General features: G+C 45.4%; 2 long non-coding RNA genes across 6 annotated transcripts in view; one reads left to right on the forward strand and one right to left on the reverse strand.

Annotated features, from left to right (window-relative positions):
• Positions 1–17,928, reverse strand: part of LOC117202381 (uncharacterized) — a 37,793-nt gene that overhangs the window by 5,547 nt on the left and 14,318 nt on the right. The window contains exons 1-3 of one of the 4 annotated variants that reach the window (XR_007479296.1): positions 12,236–12,482; positions 11,457–11,694; positions 650–723 (exon numbers count right to left, since the gene is read on the reverse strand). This is a non-coding gene — a long non-coding RNA (uncharacterized LOC117202381). Of the gene's footprint in view, positions 1–649; positions 724–11,456; positions 11,857–12,235; positions 12,483–17,928 lie in introns of those variants that run through there. The other 3 variants (XR_004484722.2, XR_007479294.1, XR_007479304.1) reach the window with 3 other exon arrangements.
• On the forward strand, positions 12,571–17,064 carry LOC117202382 (uncharacterized). Of its 2 annotated transcripts, none has more exons than XR_007479293.1 (3): positions 12,571–13,037; positions 13,820–13,963; positions 14,367–17,064. It is a non-coding gene; the product is annotated as an uncharacterized LOC117202382 (long non-coding RNA). The 2 variants fall into 2 exon arrangements; XR_004484723.2 differs by having other exon boundaries at positions 12,592–13,037; positions 14,387–17,064.

The raw sequence follows: 17,928 nt of genomic DNA on the forward strand, positions 1-17,928 counted from the left end.
GAAGAGGGCTGGTTTAGTGAGGCAAGGAGAGACCAGGGAGCTGGCTGGCTCTATCTAATGCGTGACACACGGCTCACGGGAATCAGCTGCTCTGGTGGTCTCTGCCTGGTTCCTGCTCCCTCTCCCCTCTCCCAGCAGGACTGCATGCCTCAAGCTATTGTGGACCCAGAAGGAAGAACGAGGGGTTCTCCCAATGCAGAAATCTACAGTGATGCCCACGGGCCTGAATTCCTGATCCAGAGCCTGAAGTTATTCCCTTCTCCCTGTAATTACAGTATATTGCCCTCATCGTTCTTACCATCCCAGTTTGGGTGGGCTTAAACTTCTAATGGTATGCACAGAAATGCTTTTATTTTTCGCTCAGAGTAATATTGACATAAATTGCATTTACTTCTATTTTAAAACTTAGCCTTGCTGGCTAAGAATAACTGATTTATTTGTTGAGAAAAGACATTTGTATGTGGATGTCACTAGAAGGGAAAAGGGACCAGAGAGGTTTTTTTGTTGTTGTTTGTTTTCATTTTAACTTATCAAGAGAAAAGCTTTCTTTTAAAAATAAAATAAAATAATCCCTGGCTCAACTGATAATATTTGCCTTTTCTTTTGGCCCAGGACCTGGTCTTACGCCAAGCTCCATGTTGGTCGTTACCTCCTCCTGAAATGCTCTGCCTTCTCGCCTGGCAAACGTTGTTCTCCCCTTTTGTGTCTAAAGTTCTCCTTTTCCTAGGGGTAAGAAGAAAAAAAATTATTTATTTCAATAAACACTTACCGAGCACCTTCAGTGTATCAGGTACTGTACTCGGCACTCAGGACTCAAAAATGAAGACACTAAGCCCCCTGCCCTTGGGAAATTTAACTGGAACTTGGAATGAGACAGAGAAACACAATGCTGAGCCTTGTGCCCTGTTATCTCGTTTCATCTTCACCCTAAATCTACTCTTCTGGTGGTCACGGGCTGTGTCTCTTGTTCTCCACTCTGTCCTCGGCACCAAGCACAGAGCCTGGCACATGGTGCTGGGAAAGACTATAACTCATTGAATAATTGTCCTTAAAACCACCCTAAAATGCAGGCATTTTTCCCCTTTTACAGAGAAAGAACTGAAGTTGACAGAGGCTAAGTAACCCCTCCTAAGGTCTCCTAGGAGTGATGACTTTGGTCATTTGTTTCCAAACCCTTGGCTTTTTCCTCCCTTATACTACCCCACACTACACTTTTCTAGACCCAGTTTTCTCATCTGTAAATTCAGAGGAGCAGACTGGATGATTCTACGATCCCTCCAAGCTCTAAATTCCATAGCCAATGACCAAAGCTGGTACTAGAATGCATATACTCATTTTCTCCGAGAGGGTTTTTATGTGTTGTTGTTTTTAACATGCATTTCTTTTGCCCTTATTATACCACCAGCTCTTGGATCTTAATATTTCATTTTATAACCTATTTGTAGCACCCTCAGATCTATGTTTGATGCTCAAAGACTTCTCATTTTTTAAAGTTCGTGACTCCCTATAAACCTGCCTTATCTATGCTAAGGAAACCATACACGCTTCACTTCCCAACACCAGATGTTTTTGTCGCCTGTTTTGTCTCAGAAACAGCAGCAAGCTTTGAGTGCTCTGTAACAGGCCTCAAAGAATCTCATGCCTTAGGATGCAGAAAATATTTATTGAAAATGATGATTCCTGATTTTGTAGGGAAAAACAGAGACTTTAAAATTTTGTGGGATCATAAAAAATCCATTGCATTTTTATACACTAACAATGAAAAATCAAAAATGAAATTAAGAAACAATTCTAGTTATAATAACACCAAAAAGAATAAAATACTCAGGAACAAGTTTGCAAAAGAAGTGCAAGACTGACAATTTTAAAACATTGTTGAAGAAAATTGAAGATCTAAATACGTGGAAAGATATCCCATGTTTGTGAACTGGATTAATACTGTTAAGATGGTCACACTTCCCAAATTGATTTACAGATCCAACACAATCCCTAGCAACAACCCACCTGGCTTTTTTTTACAGAAATTGATGAACATACTAAAACTAATATGGAAATGCAAGGGACCCAGGATACCCAAAACAATCTTGAAAAAGAAGGGCAAAGTTAGAAGACCTACTTCATGATTTCAAAACTGCAAAGCTACAGTAATAAAGACAGTGTAGTACTAGAATAAGGATAGACATATAGATTCGTGGAATAGAATTGAAGGTATAGAAGTAAACTCTTACATTTACGGCCAATTGATTTGGACAAGGATGTCAAGACAATTCAATAGGGGAAAGAGTAGTCTTTTTTTTTTAATTTTAGAATTTTATTTTATTTATTTGTTTATACAGCAGGTCCTTGTTAGTCATCAATTTTATACACATCAGTGTATACATGTCAATCCCAATCGCCCAATTCATCACACCACCATCCCCACCCCCCACTGCTTTCCCCGCTTCGTGTCCATACGTTTGTTCTCTATTTCTGCCCTGCAAACCGGTTCATCCGTACCATTTTTCTAGGTTCCACATATATGCCTTAATATACGATATTTGTTTTTCTCTTTCTGACTTACTTCACTCTGTATGACAGTCTCTAGATCCATCCACATCTCTACAAATGACCCAATTTCATTCCTTTTTATGGCTGAGTAATACTCCATTGTATAAATGTACCACTTCTTCTATATCCATTCGTCTGTCAATGGGCATTTAGGTTGCTTCCATGACCTGGCTATTGTAAATAGTGCTGCAATGAACATTGGGGTGCATGTGTCTTTTTGATTTATGGTTTTCTCAGGGTATATGCCCAGTAGTGGGATTGCTGGGTCATATGGTAGTTCTATTTTTAGTTTTTTAAGGAACGTCCATACTGTTCTCCATAGTGGCTGTATCAATATACATTCCCAACAATAGTGAAAGAGGGATCCCTTTCCTCCACACCCTCTGCAGCATTTGTTGTTTGTAGATTTTCTGATGATGCCCATTCTAATTGGTGTGAGGTGATACCTCATCGTAGTTTTGATTTGCATTGCTCTAATAATTAGTGATGCTGAGCAAGTTTTCATGTGCTTCTTGGCCATCTGTATATCTTCTTTGGAGAAATGTCTATTTAGGTCTTCTGCCCATTATTGGATTGGGTTTTTTTCTTTTTTTTTTTTTATTGAGCTGCATGAGCTGTTTATATATTTTGGAGTTTAATCCTTTGTCCGTTGATTCATTTGCAAATATTTTCTCCCATTCTGAAGGTTGTCTTTTCATCTTGTTCATAGTTTCCTTTGCTTTGCAAAAGCTTTGAAGTTTCATTAGGTCCCATTTGTTTATTTTTGTTTTTATTTCCATTACTCTAGGAGGTGGATCAAAAAAGATCTTGCTGTGATTTATGTCAGAGTGTTCTTCCTATGTTTTCCTCTAAGAGTTTTATAGTGTCCGGTCTTACATTTAGGTCTCGAATCCATTTTGAGTTTATTTTTGTGTATGGTGTTAGGGAGTGTTCTAATTTCATTCTTTTACATGTAGCTGTCCAGTTTTCCCAGCACCACTTATTGAAGAGACTGTCTTTTCTCCCTTGTATATCCTTGCCTCCTTTTTCATAGGTTAGTTGACCATAGGTGAGTGGGTTTATCTCTGGGCTTTCTATCCTGTTTCATTGATCTATATTTCTGTTTTTGTGCCAGTACCATATTGTCTTGATCACTGCCACTTTGTAGTATAGTCTGAAGTCAGGGAGTCTGATTCCTCCAGCTCCATTTTTTTCCCTCAAGACTGCATTGGCTATTCGGGGTCTTTTGTGTCTCCATACAAATTTTAAGACTTTTTGTTCTCGTTCTCTAAAAAATGCCATTGGTAATTTGATAGGGATTGCATTGAATCTGTAGATTGCTTTGGGTGGTATAGTCATTTTCACAATATTGATTCTTCCAATCCAAGAACATGGTATATCTCTCCATCTGTTGGTATCATCTTTAATTTCTTTCATCAGTGTCTTATAGTTTTCTGCATACAGGTCTTTTGTCTCCCTAGGTAGGTTTATTCCTAGGTATTTTTTTCTTCTTGTTGCAATGATAAATGGGAATGTTAAAGAATAGTCTTTTAACAAATGGTACTAGGACAAGTGTATATCCACATGCAAGAGAATGAAATTGGACTCCTAGCTCATACCATGTACAAAAATTAACTCAAAATGACCAAAAACCTAAATATAAGAACTAACATTATAAAACTCTTAGAAGGAAACATAGGTGTAAATTTTCATGACCCTGGATTGGGTAATGGTTTCTTATATGTGACACCAATAACACAAGCAACCAAAGGCAAAAAATCGACAAGTCGGACTTCATCAAAATTGAAAACTTTTATGCTTCAAAGACACTATGAATAAAGTAAAAAGACAAGCCAAAGAATGGGAGAAAATATTTGCAAATCATATATCTGATAAGGGTCTAATATCCAGAACATATAAAACCACAATTTAAAAATAGGCCAAGGATTTGAATAGACATGTCTCATAAGACTATACATAAATGTTCAATACGCACATGAAAAGATCTTCAACATCATTAGTCATTAGGGAAATATAATCAAAACTATAATAAGATGCCACTTCATGCACATTAGGATGACAGTAATAAAAATGACAATAACAAGAATAATGAGGACGAGGGAGATTGGAACCCTCCTTCATTGATGGTGGGAATGTAAAATAGTGCAGTTCCTTTGAAAAACAGTTTAGCAGTTCCTCAGAAAGTTCAACACAGAGCTACCATATGACCCAGCAATTCCACTCCTAGGTGTATATATATGAAAATATTTGATCACACAAACTCTTACACAGGAATGTTCAGAGCAGTATTATAGCCAGAAAGTGGAAATAGCCCAAATTTCAATCAACTGACGAATGGATAAGCCAAATATGGTACATCCATGCAATGGAATACTATTTGGCAATAAAAAAGGTGAAATACTGATTCATGCTACAACATAGATGAACCTTGAAAACATTATGGCAAGTGAAAGAAGCCAGTCACAAAAGAGCACATGTTATATGATTTCATTTATAATTACTGTACAGAAGAGACAAATCTACAGAAACAGAAAAGAGAATAGTGTTTGCCAGGGGCTGGGGAAGTGAGGAATGGGGGTGACTGGTAACGGGTACACGTTTTTGCAGGGGAGTGGTGAAGAAAAGATTCTGGAAATGAATCGTGGTAATAGTCGTACAACTTTGTGAATACACTAAAAACTACTGAATTTTAAACTTTAAAGGGGGTGAATATTATAAAATATAAATTATATCTCAATAAAGCTGTTTAAATTTTATGGGACCAAAGAAATTCAATAGGGAAATGAGAGGCTAATGGAGAAACCCAGGCTAGCCCCCATTCTTAGCACCCAGAAGGCTCCCCCCACCACTGTGGCAGCAGTCACAGCCACAGAAATAAATCTGCATGGATCCTTAAAGGTTGTCTTGTCTACTTAGCTATTGATTCTTCAACCGCCTCTATAATATTCCCACCAGGTGATCATCTAGCCTATGCTTGACTAGGCTCTTTTTCTTCCTCTCCAAGCATTTGTTGAGTACGTACTATGTGCCCAGCTCTGAGCTAAGCACTGCGAATATACTTTGCAATGTTGTCTCTTTAATGTAATAAACATTTATTTGAATATTGTAATGTGTAAGACATTTTACTGGTTTATATTCCTTTGTGTTTATTGATACCTGTTTTAGTTTGGGTTCTCCCAGAAGAAGACCCTGAGGCAAAGATTCAAGTGGAAATAGTTTATTTGGGAAGTAGAGGTAGCACTCAAAGGGAAGTGGGAAAGAGATCCAGGGAAGGAAAGGAAGCCAAGGAGTCAGCTACCACAGTGAGCCACTAAAGCTTAATCCTGAGGGGAAACTCTGAGACAAGGTGTAAAACACATGCCTGGAAACGTATTCCACCCAAGGGCCAGGGAGCTGGGATATTCATGTGCTAAATTCAGAGACCCTGGTTGAGCGCTCACGCTGGAGATGTGTTACTTCTTAGCATCCCTGGCTGCTGAAGGAAGCACGGATTATGCAGCCTTCCCCAGATCTAAATTGGGACGGGGGAGAACCCTCAGGCACAAATGCAGATTCTAGCAATTGGTGTTTGGCAGGACCTGTGGTCCCTGGGGATCCAGGTGGGACACTGACAGCATCAGCTACAATACCTTCCTCTTTCCACACCCTGGGGATGGTGTACACAAAATGCCACGAATTAGGTAAATGTGAAGAGAAAAAAGATGTAAAGGAAAAGAAGCCTTTCTGGTAAGGGCACGAATATCCTAGTAGACTCAGAAAACAGGTGATATTTCTCAGCGTATCCTTTGTTAAACTCTGGCTCTCCAAAAATACAGCCAAAACTACCTTTGGAAAGGCAAAACTGAGTTGCCTGCTTATCACAAACTTGACAGAGTCTCAGTAGCATCTCAAAGGTGAGAAGTTTGGTGGGTCTGAGGTCTAGTTTAAAGCAAGTCTTTCCGTGCAGGAGCCTGATTAGAACTAAGGATCTCAATGTAATAAAGATTAGCGAACACGGAAAGGCGAGGGTTTTGAAGTGAGAGTTCCAGAGTCTTGTTATTGAAAAGTCATGTGTTTGTTTAATGGTTTTGAGGGGGAAGTTCCTGAGGTAAGCAGAGTGATTTGCAACATTAATCCTCCTGAGTGAGTGTTTTGTGGGATGGGAATTCCCTGCTAATGTTGCAGTAAAACTGTGTGGGCTTCCCTGGTGGCGTAGTAGTTGGGAGTCCGCCTGCCGATGCAGGGGACATGGGTTCGTGCCCTGGTCCGGGAAGATCCCACATGCCGCGGACAGGCTGGGCCCGTGAGCCATGGCCACTGAGCCTGCACGTCCGGAGGCTGTGCTCTGCAACAGAAGAGGCCACAACAGTGAGAGGCCTGCGTACCGCAAAAAATAAAAAATTAAAAAAGCAAAACTGTGTGGGCCAAAATGGTTTCTGCTCACACCTTCAGTGTGAGCGTATGATGTCACACAGTAAAGCATGATGTAGTGAAAGTAGTTCTCTAGGAAGTCAGTCACATGCAGCCCAGGTGCCGGTAATTCTTACCGAATAGGGAAAAAATGTGCACAGGTTCCATCTTCGAGGAGGAGCAGGATTAGAGGGGGAGTCTTGGCGAGCAGGGGTGTGACAGCTTCTGTGGCTGTCCCCGGGCATGCGGCCCTGGAGCCCCGCCCTTGGGCCCAACGGGCAGGCTGAGAGCCAGGAGTCCCTGCAGAGACATTTCCTAAATGACTCCTCTGCTGGAAATGTACCCCTGCAGCGGATCCTGCCTGCCTGGCTGCCAGGTTGGGCAGCTCTCTCACTGTTGCCAGAAAGGAAGTCACAGCAGGTCTGGCCTCCTGCTCGGCGCCCCCTCCCAGCCTCTGCTTCTCCCTGACTCACCCTGCCGTTGTGGCTGCTGTCCTATTCTCTGTGGATCTGGGCAGGATGCTCTCTGTTAACTTAGCCTGGCGGGATCGCCAAAACCTCAGGGCTGCTCCGCCGCTTCTCTCCAGGGCCACTAATGCCAACGCGTGATGCAGGGCACTGTGTAGCCTCCAGCGTGCTTGTGCCACTGGCCTCATCAGGGGTTCGCTGCGCCCCTAGCTGGCAGGCGGGCGGGATCATGCTGTTCTCCCTCCTGACAGAAGGAACTGAGGCTCAAGGTCAAATCAGTGAAAGAACTAGGCTAGCAACCGGGTCTTCTGACCTAGTGCAGAGTTCTTTCTGGGGTGGGAAACGTCCACGTATACTCATCTCTAAAACAATTGTGACAAAATCGTCACGTAGGGCTATGGTTCCACATCCAAATGAGAGAAACGGGTCTCTCTAGTCGGAAACACAGTTGCATTTGACTGCTATCCACACAGCCTTGCTATTCAAGCATTTACAAATACAGGTGATTATTTTTTCCAGGATGATAGTAATAGTGCTCATTACAGAAAATGTGCTTAGAGAGTGGATTTCTGTGCTTCAGGAGGAAAACCTTTGGTCCATTTTTTGGAGAAGATGACCTCATCTTAAATGAATGAATGCTCCTGGGGGAAGGCTGGGTCACGGTCCCGATGGTTTTGTATTTCTAACGGAGGACTGGGCCCTTCTTACTCTCCAGGAGAGTAAATAAGTCCTTATGTTCCTAAGGGCTTAACGGAACATTGTGTCCTTTCCAACAAGCTGCTAAGGCTTATTGTGCAAGAAAAGAAAAAGAACAAGAACTTTTGTGTAAAAGACCTGGGGATGGTGGGCACTGCTCCAGGGGGAAGGGGGTCACTAATGGATGGCTCAGCGGACAGACTCCATAGATGAGGGTGGTCTGAATCTGGGCTCGTGTCCTCAAAGTGCCTGATGACAGGACAGGGGAAAGAGCATTAGCGGGAAAGTTCTGATGTCCAGGGGCTGCGCTGGACCAGAAGGGCCAACCTAAGCTGCTGGGTCCATTAATAAGAGAAGGGCCCCCTGACCTTAGAGTGCCTGACTGATAGATCGACATGTGAGGGAGTGAAGCTTTACAAAGCCTGCTCTTCACACCTCCCCCAGCCCAGGACACCTGTAAGTCTCGGGAACCTGGTCCTGGCTTGGGGTGGATTCCCATTTCTGTATTTGGAGGCCAGACAAGAATGGCTAGTGGAGCCTGAGCAGGGAGGGGAGGGGAACAGACGCCGGTGTTGAAACATATGGAAAGTCGTAAGGATTTCGCACCCTTCCCCATCCCAGCAGGTGGAGTTAATAGTGCTGGGCTCTGGAGAGCCTTCCACCCTAAGCCCTCCCTGAACATCAGGAGGAGTTGACTCCAACTCTTTCTCCAACACTGTCTGTGGCACCTGTGCAAATGCAGGTTTTAGCCAGAACATTCCACCCTAAGAGAAAGGTAAGCCTCAGCACTCAGGAGTGCCGGTGACAGCGCCCTTCACCACCTTTCTTCTTCCCTAAGTCAGCAGCATCTTGCAGCTCCTGAAACTGGTGAAGGACGCCTGGGATTTTGCAGTCCAGAACCTTGCAACAGAAGATGCTTATCAGTGGAAAGGGTAAGTCCAGGTGTCAGTAGAGCAGCGAGTGCAGCAAGGGGTGCCGAGCCCCTTACCGCCGGGGTGCATGCGGGGCACGTGTTCCTGCTGTTGCCCCTGCTTGGGGTCTCATTGGGATGGGACGGCTTTGGTGTGACCCTCCAGACATGATGAAAGTCCGGCCATCTCTTGGCTACTGCCTCTCTAGTTCACAGAACCCCTGTGAGGCAGGTGATGGAATGTGATTGAATCTTGGCTTGTGTATTGTGAGGATTACAAGCATTTTTGTTTAATTAAATTGAATTCAATAATGTGTAAGCTACATGTGGGAGGGGAATAAAGGCCACCAAAGCTGTCCACATCCTGATCCCCAGAACCTGTGACTGTGTTAGGTTGCATGGCAAAGGGGAATCAGGATTACAGATGAAATTACTATGGTTGCTAACCAAATGCCTTTAAGATCAGGAGATAATCCTGGATTATCCAGGTGAGCCCGATATGATAACAAGGTCCTCAAAAGTGGAGGAGGGAGGCAAGAGAGGAGGTTGAAGTGGTGCGTTGTGGGCACTCAGTGTACCCCTGCCGAAACCTTGATTGCAGCCCAAGGAGACCCATGTTGGACCTCTTACCTACAGAACTGTAAGGTGATAAAGTTGTGTTGTATTAGCCTCTAAGTCTGTGGTAATTTGTTACAGCAGCCATAGGAAACTAATACACTGTGTAGTGACACATCTTCAAGAAATAGCTCTCCAGGCATTGAGGGATGTTTCAGAGTTTTCAGATCTCTGCCTCAAACAAGGAAACCACTCTTGCTCCATTTTCTAGCTTTCTCGAGATCTTGTGTTTCAAGAAGAAACTATGTTCTTAAAGTTCCTAGAATTCATGGCTGCAAAAACAGTTTGAGGCATCTCAGCTAAGTAGGGAACAAGTGTAAGAAGGTATTCTTTTCCCCAGTCACCACCTCTGCCCATCCTGTACTGATGTCTTAAGGAGATTCCATAACTCACTGGTCACACTCAGCGTCCAGCCCAGTCAGAGGCAAAACTCCAATCTCAGATCCAATTTAAATCTCCCCTTTCCTGTCTCAATGGCATAGTCAGGCTTCAGCTCAGGACTTGAAGTAGGATGGTGTGTGTAGTCTGCCCTCTCTTTCTTCACCTTCCCTTTCAGGGTCAATTTGCTCTAGGTTGGGGGTGGGGACGGACAGGGAAGAAGGTGGGGGAGAATCAGGGCGATGTCACATGACTGGTCATCTAACTGTGCTGGGAAGGTGGTGTTAGTCTTGTCTTGGCTCGGTCGGGGTGCCTATGATACTGGAAATTTGCGCTGGTGTGCTGGTCTCCACATAAATGGGGGCAAGGTTTTCTCTGGGCCCTGTCCAGTCACACCCCTGAACTGAGCCCACCTTAGGACATCTGTATCTCCTTTTGGCCATCATTGGTCTGTGTCTTTACCCTCCTCTCCGGGTGGGTATTGCCTCACTTGGCCCGCTGGCTCATTGACTCATTGCCAAGCAACTACCAGAAAGCCCCCTCCCACCTCTACCCATGCTAATCCTTCAGGCCTCTGCCTTCAGAAACCTCCAGGCACACATGCTGGGCCCCCCAAGAACTTTCCCAGTTTCACCACATTCTGTCCCACTCACGTGGCCCCCTCGGTCTTCCAGCACATCCAACTCTCCACGTCGCTTTGGGGAGGAAGTAACCTCTCCCTGTGAACACTGCACTGGTGAAAACTTGTCCCTTCTGTCTTCCCTCCCCTGGTTCCCTGCTTATGTTGCAGGGGGAGCCAGGTGAAGGTTGGGGAAGCCAGCAGGGCCGGTTCTGAAGCCTCTTATGAAGCCTGAGTGAGTGGTCTGGCCCTTCCTTAGAATGAGGTCCCCACGGCTCCTGTTGCCAAACGCAATGTGGGCCTCCTTTTTCGTTCAACTTTCCACTCCAGCTGCTTTTCAAAACTCTCATCTTCTGGCGATGCCTTTTCTAGCAGTCTTCTTGGTCAGTTTTAACAACCACTCTAACTAGCAAGATAGACGACTTGAAATAAAATTCTCTGTGAGAAAGGTCTGTAAGAATTAGGTTTCGGGTGTATAAAGATGGAAAAAGCCCAGCCCTATCCGAGTAGAAATAGGAAAGGACTGAAGAGTTGTTCTAAATACAATAAAATAACAGCTGGTGGAGAAAAGCCAAACCTTTGAGCCTTAGGCACTCCCCAGGACACAGCCATTACCTCCTCTGGGCTTCCAACTGCTAAGAAACTGGCTTTGAGAGAGGAGCCACCCTGGGGCTTCCACCTGTGCCTCACCAGTTAGCACTGTGAGTGTAGATGAAAACACATTAACAGGAACGTGTACCGACTCGTACCTGCCTCTTACCCGTCCATACAGGGCTCTCTCCCAGCGCCCAGCTCCCAGTCCCAGGTGTCTCTGTGTCCCCAGACGATCCCCTACCTGTGGAGACCCCTGGACAGAGCAGTTACTGTGCTGGGCGCCCAACCACAGAGCGAGCGCTCGGTCAGGAAGGAAGATGTACTTTCCCTTGCCTCTACTCTCTCCTGATTAAACAGTTCATCTGTGATGCAGTTGAAAACTGAGAGAGCTGACAGGATGCTTCGGGGAGCTTCAGCCTGCTCTAGTGTGAGGATGAAGGGGGTTTACACCGGACAGCTCTCTTTGCTACACGCAGAACCTGGGGGAAGAGGGGAGGGAGTGGCTGCCAGCTCCTCCTAGGTCCCCCTGCCACCTGGCAGCCCCCCGGCCGTGCCACCCCGGAGCGGCATCACAGACTCCACCACCTGGAGGGCTGCTGACCATGTGCCCAGATGTTCAGACAAACACACACTCAGCGTCCTTCCCCAGCCCTCCCTTCCCGCCAGAGTTTGGGCTGACTTCCCCCAATTCTGATGAGCAGCTCATAAGTACTAACAAACTCCTTGGCACCCAGAATCCAGGCAGCGTCACTTCCAATGTGAACGTGGGCCACGTCTCGGCCCCAGCGCGGTCCCAGGGTTTTCCAGCCCCTGTCGAGCCTGGGTGGCGTGGGATGAGCAGAAAGGCTCATCACCGTGCCCAGGAAGCTGGCTCATTACAGCCTCTCACAGACCCATTTCTAAGTCACAGAAACTTCCACCTGCCAGATAGACGTGAACACTGACCCCTCCCTAATGCTTGGAATATGGAGCAGGTTCCAGGAGGCCCAAGATCGGACCCTGGTCTCGGAGAACACTTACGTGAGGATGGAAAGCAGGAACCACGAGACATTCCTACCCAGCATCTGCTCGTCACACTGGAAGATGGTGTGAGACAGGACACTCTGAGCCTGTCCTCAGGCTGTGAAGGACCCATGTGTAAGTTTAATTCAAACCTGTTTCCCTGAGCCCTTCTGTGTTTTCATAAAGAAACCTCTCGAGAGAGAGTGGTATGAAACAACACCTCCGTCCCCGATTCCCTACCCCCTGGTGGAGGTGAGAGGCCCACACCCATGGGGCCGCATTTCTCTCCCAGGGTTGGGCTGAGTATTCATTTCACCTTTCCCACGCGTCTGCTGGCTCTCCTCTTGGCGTGCAGCGCTGCTCCAGGCCCGGGCCTGTGGGAACGAGGCAGATGCTGTGAGGCCTCGCCCAGCTCCACTCCCACTCCCGCTTCCTCAGGCCTACACATGCTGGGACTCTGGCTGAGGGATTTCTCTGTCTGTGGAAACTTGCTGGCCTACAGGCTGGGCAGACTTGCCGGAGGTCGGTTCTCTCCACCGGTGACAGAGGGAATTGGCCAACTCGTCCCCCAGCTTTCTCACCCAGGCTGGGGGGTCAAGGCCAGGCAAGGTCTATACCATCTCCTAGAGGTCCCCCGTGGGAATGGGAGCATCTGTCTACACAGTAACCTGCCATCCCATGCACTTTGTATTTGCTTCCTTCTCTCATCAGCCACTTAAATCCACGGTGGGTAGGAAGTGTTAGAAAGAGAGAACATCAGAGAAAAAGTGCCTCCTTGAGTACCTCATCGAGCTCAAATCCAAGAGAAGAGCAGACCTTGGTGAGTCCTTTATTCGAGCAGTGGGCTGTCATCCTGTTTTTGGTTAATAATTACATCCGCCTCAGCAGCTTCAGGGTTGCCTGTCGTTTGAGGCCATCAAGGATACAAACTGTGACACCGTCTTCCTTTTCCTAAGGTGCCTGGTACAGGCGCAGCACTTAGTAGCTTCTCAGTAAACACTAAACTCAGCAGAGCTCACTCCAGGGAAGCTTGGAAAGGGCTCTCCAAAGACGCCCGGGCGAGAGAGTGGCTCTTGGACTTTCTGTCCATCTAAAGCCACCAATGAACAATAGTTTAAGCATCCTGACATCCCATTTTGCTCTATTACTGGAGCAGTCAGCATGCAGGCTCATGAGTGGATGTAGGGCTCCTTGTGTGAGGACTGTGGGGTCATCTTCAGGAGAAAGAAGCTTGGAGCCTGGCCTCCTTCCAGGGCAGAAGGCCAAGCCCTGAACTGAATATTGCCCTGTCCCCAGAACTGTGACCAGGATGTCCAGGGCTCCTTTAAGTGCTGCTTCTGCAAGGCTCACTCTGGACACTGCTCCCACGATGTAATAATATTTGGTCATAGCATTTATTTATTACACATAATTTATTATTACACAGGGAACTGGGAGGATGTTGAAAAATCCTGGTTAGATCCGAGCTTGGGAATAAGCTTTTCTATAACCCTACTGAAAAATTCCCTAACAAGTCAAAGAAGGAAAAAGAAGAAGAAGAGAAAAAAGCCCCTGGTACTTGCAATGAAGACCAGACCATCAAGTCATATTTGTCACCCACAGGTATTAGATCGTTGGTCTCCAGGGACTCCCAGTTACTGCCTTAAGATGTCAGTGTCTGTATACGTTGCCTGGCTAGTAAACTTTGGAGGAATTGATGAACCACTGTGTCTGGGCTTTTCATTTCTTTGGCCTGAGTCCTGCCAGGTAAGCTCACCTAACCTTCCCGAGAAATGTGGAGAAATGCGGAGAACATGCAGGCCTGGGAGTGCCATTGCTGGGACCCAGCCAGCCCCCAGATTCTCTGGTTGCAGAGTGGCCTGGCCAACTCACACAGGTAGTGTGCCCTTGTATTCTTGGAAAAAGAAGCATCAGAGTAAAAGGGGAGGGGGAGGGAAGGCTAGACAGGAATTTTTCCAGGCCCTTCTGCTTAGGAATTAAAAGTTTGCTGGGAAACGGTTCTGATGGCTTTAAATGTTACAGATGATATACTCCAGGGGGAACACAGTCCCCACGGGACGGGGCCCCTGGGAAGTATTTAATATCACTGGCTATTGTGTTTTTCTACAACAAAACTACATCCCTTGAGAACAGAGGCTAATTTTCACAGGTCTTTGTTGTCTCCCACAGGGCCTTTCATACATGTGCCCAAGAATGCGTTGATCTACTTTGATCTCCTATTGTGTAAGAAGATTTCCTCCGGGAAAGGACGAGCAGTGAATTCATGAAACTTGGCACGGATTTTGATCTCAATTTATAGATGGGAACACCTATAAAATGAAGAGGGTTGGGCCAGTCTGTGAGGCCAGTTCTAGCTCAAAATCCTGGCATCCTCTAAGATGTGGAAGAGTGAGGTCAGAGGGAGGCGGCCGGCTGCTGGCAGCGCCGGGCAGCTGGGCGCTGGGGCCCAGGGCTCTTCAGAGACCATGTTAGAATTCCCGTTTTGCCATCACCAAGATGTACATCCAAAGGCACATTCCACAGTACTGCCCCTGGGTGTGTAGGCAAATATTGATTTAAATCATTGAATGGGTTAGTATTTGCTGAGAACCTTCTACAGACAGTGAGCTGAGGGGCGGTGTCATGAGGGGTACAAAAGGTGACTACATCAGGACCCTTGCCCTCAAGGAGGTCGGGGCCCTGTCTGCAGCAGGCTGTGTGGCCCTGCACACACAGCCACCTCCTTATTTCCTCATCTGTGAAACGAGGGAAATGAAACCAATTTTGCTTGTTATGAGAATTAGAGATAATATAGGTAAAGCTTGTTGGACTACTTCTAGGATCGGATTGTTATTAAGAAATAGGTATTATAGGTCAAGTTCCCAGCACAGTGCCTAACACTTGGTAGGTATTAAATAACTGGTACTGTAAGGGAGCAGAATTTACCACCCCCAAATAGGTCTCTTTGGTATAACGATTATTTTAAGCTGGTTGTTTTTATTTTTTAATTTTTTCTTTTTTTCTATATCGAAGTATAGTTGATTTACAATGTTGTGTTAGTTTCAGGTGTACAGCAAAACGATTCATATATAATATATATTCATATTCTTTTTCAGATTCCTTTCCCTTATAGGTTATTACAAAATATTGAGTAGAGTTCCCTGTGCTATACAGTAGGTCCTTGTTGGTTATCTATTTTATATATAGTAGTGTGTATATGTCAGCCTAATTTATCCCTCCCTCCACCCTTTCCCCTTTGGTATAGGCTGGTTATTTTTGAAAAACAACAGACACAGGAGTAGCTCTGAAAACCAAGCAGAAGTTACGCCTTGTAAAAGATGCTTACGTGTGTGAGGGAAATCTGTATTTGTAAGGGTGTCTCCCTTGCTGTATCAGGAAGAGGGGGAGGACTCAATCTCTAGAAACTCTTATCAGTGGAGAAGGCAAAGGGCTTCAATCTGCCTAATAAGCTTACTCTTATCACTGTGCTTTTCCTGATACCCTCTCATAACTCCCTCCTCCTTTCACATCTTCTTTTGTCTTCAGCTGAAGATGGTATTTAAGATGAGGGTTTCCACCATTTCAGGGAGTTAGTTTTCCTGGGTCTCTCCCATGGATACAGGAGGTATACATGCTATTAACCTTTTGTTTGTTTTTTCTCCTATTAACGTGTCTCATGGCAAGTTCATAATTAGACCAGCCGGAGAATGCAGAAGGGAAGAAGGCAACGTTTTTCCTCCCCTACAGTAATTACTGTAGTTGCTGGTAATATACTCTCATCATTATTATCAGCACGGGCCAGCATTAGTAACGCTTTCAGCAGAGAGGAGACCTGAGAGGGACCAGGGAGGGGAGGGGCTCAGTGAATGGCAGGTGAGTTTCCACCCAAGAGCTCTTTGCCTCTCTAACGCCCAATCTATGTGCATCACATCCCCACCTGTGTCCCTACGAAGCTACTCATATGCTTGTCATTCATTCTCCAGAACCCTTAGACTCACCTTTCCACAAGGCTTTCTAACAGGAAATACAACTGTCAGCGGATTTTTTTAAAAGTGAAAACCAAGTTCAGCGCTCATGCATTTCTTCAGGCATTAACCGTAAACCGCACTGCCTCATGAGCAGATCCCCACCCGCTCTCTGAACGAGGCAAACCCTGGTCTCTGTGCTGATCCAGAGGTGGCTTTGTTATCCGCAGTTCAGTCAGGGGGGCTTTGGAGGCTCTGCCCTTAAGTGGGGCTGAGGCGGGCTAGAGCCACTCCACTGCCCCCAGAGGAATGTAAGAAATCCCCTTGATCCCTAAAGAATCTGGATTAACAAGCCTTCTTGGTGGGCAAGGAAATCTGCTACAAATTCTAGCATCTAAATCCAAAGGCTTTCAAATTCTTGCTTCTTAAAGCTAGTCCATTAATTAATTCCATACACATCACATTTTTTTCTCTCTCTCTTTTCCTGTGCTCCTGTTTTTCTCTGAAACCATAACTGTATTTGGGGGGTTAATAAACAAGTAATTGTAGAAAAGGTTCTTACTGCTTTGACCTCTCCTCTCTCCCTCCCTTTCTCTCTCCCACAAAAGCTTCACAGGCAGACCTCCTTTTACCGTACTTAGCTTTTTTGCACTTTACAGATCTTGTGTTTTTTTTTTACAAATTGAAGGTTTGTAGCAACCCTGCACCGAGCAAGTTTCTGGGAGCCATTTTTCCAATAGCATTTGTTCACTTCGTGTCTCTGTGTTACAGTCTGGTAATTCAGTATTTCAAACTTTTTCCTTATTACTGTATTTGTTATGGTGACCTGTGATCAGTGATCTTTGACGTTACAATTGTGAATGTTTTAAATGCCCGTATAAGACGATGAACTTAACCCATAAATGTGGTGTGTGTTCCCACTGCTCCACCGACCTGCCACTCTCCATCCCTCTCCCCCCCTCACCTCGGGCCTCCCTTATTCCTTGAGACACAACAGTATTGAGTTTAGGCCAATTAATAACCTACCATGGCCTCTAAGTGTTCAAGTGAAAGGAAGAGTCGCCTCTCACTTCCAATCAAAAGATAGAAATGATTCAGCTTAGTGAGGAAGGAACGTCCAAGGAAAACTGGCCAAAGTCTAGGCCTCTTGCACCAAACACTTAGTCAAGTTGTGAAGGCAAAGGAAAACTTCTTGAAGGAAATTAAAAGTGCTACTGAAGTGAACACATGAATAACAAGAAAGTGAAACAGGCTTATTGCTGATATGGAGAGAGTGTCAGTGGTCTGGATAGAGGGTCAAACCAGTCACAACGTTCCCTGGAGCCAAAGCCTAATGCAGAGCAAGGCCCTCACTTGCTTCAGTTCTGTGCAAGCTGAGAGAGGCGAGGAAGCTGAGGAAGGAAAAGTGTGAACTTGCACGTGGCACTTAGCCTTTCTGGGCCCCACTTTCTTCATCTGTGAGATGAGGCTAATCACACTACTTAACACCCCATTCCTGTGGGCATTAAAGTGTGTGCAAAGCCCACATGGTGCCTGGCACACTTCAGAGAGTCCCTAAATATTAGAAATAGTTATTCCTTCTCTCTCCCCTGCCTCCTGGACTCATGGTGCTGCTGTATTGCTGCTGAAATTTTAATAGCTTAAGATAGCTTAATATTGAAATATGGAACCTGGAAAATGCTATATTTTTATAGAGACAGAAGTAGAGTTAATCTTTTGTCACACATTTTCTAAATGTCCTGATTGATGGGGGAGGGAGATCCGGAA

Source organism: Orcinus orca, chromosome 1 (genome assembly GCF_937001465.1).
Source record: "Orcinus orca chromosome 1, mOrcOrc1.1, whole genome shotgun sequence".
Lineage (NCBI taxonomy): Eukaryota > Metazoa > Chordata > Mammalia > Artiodactyla > Delphinidae > Orcinus > Orcinus orca.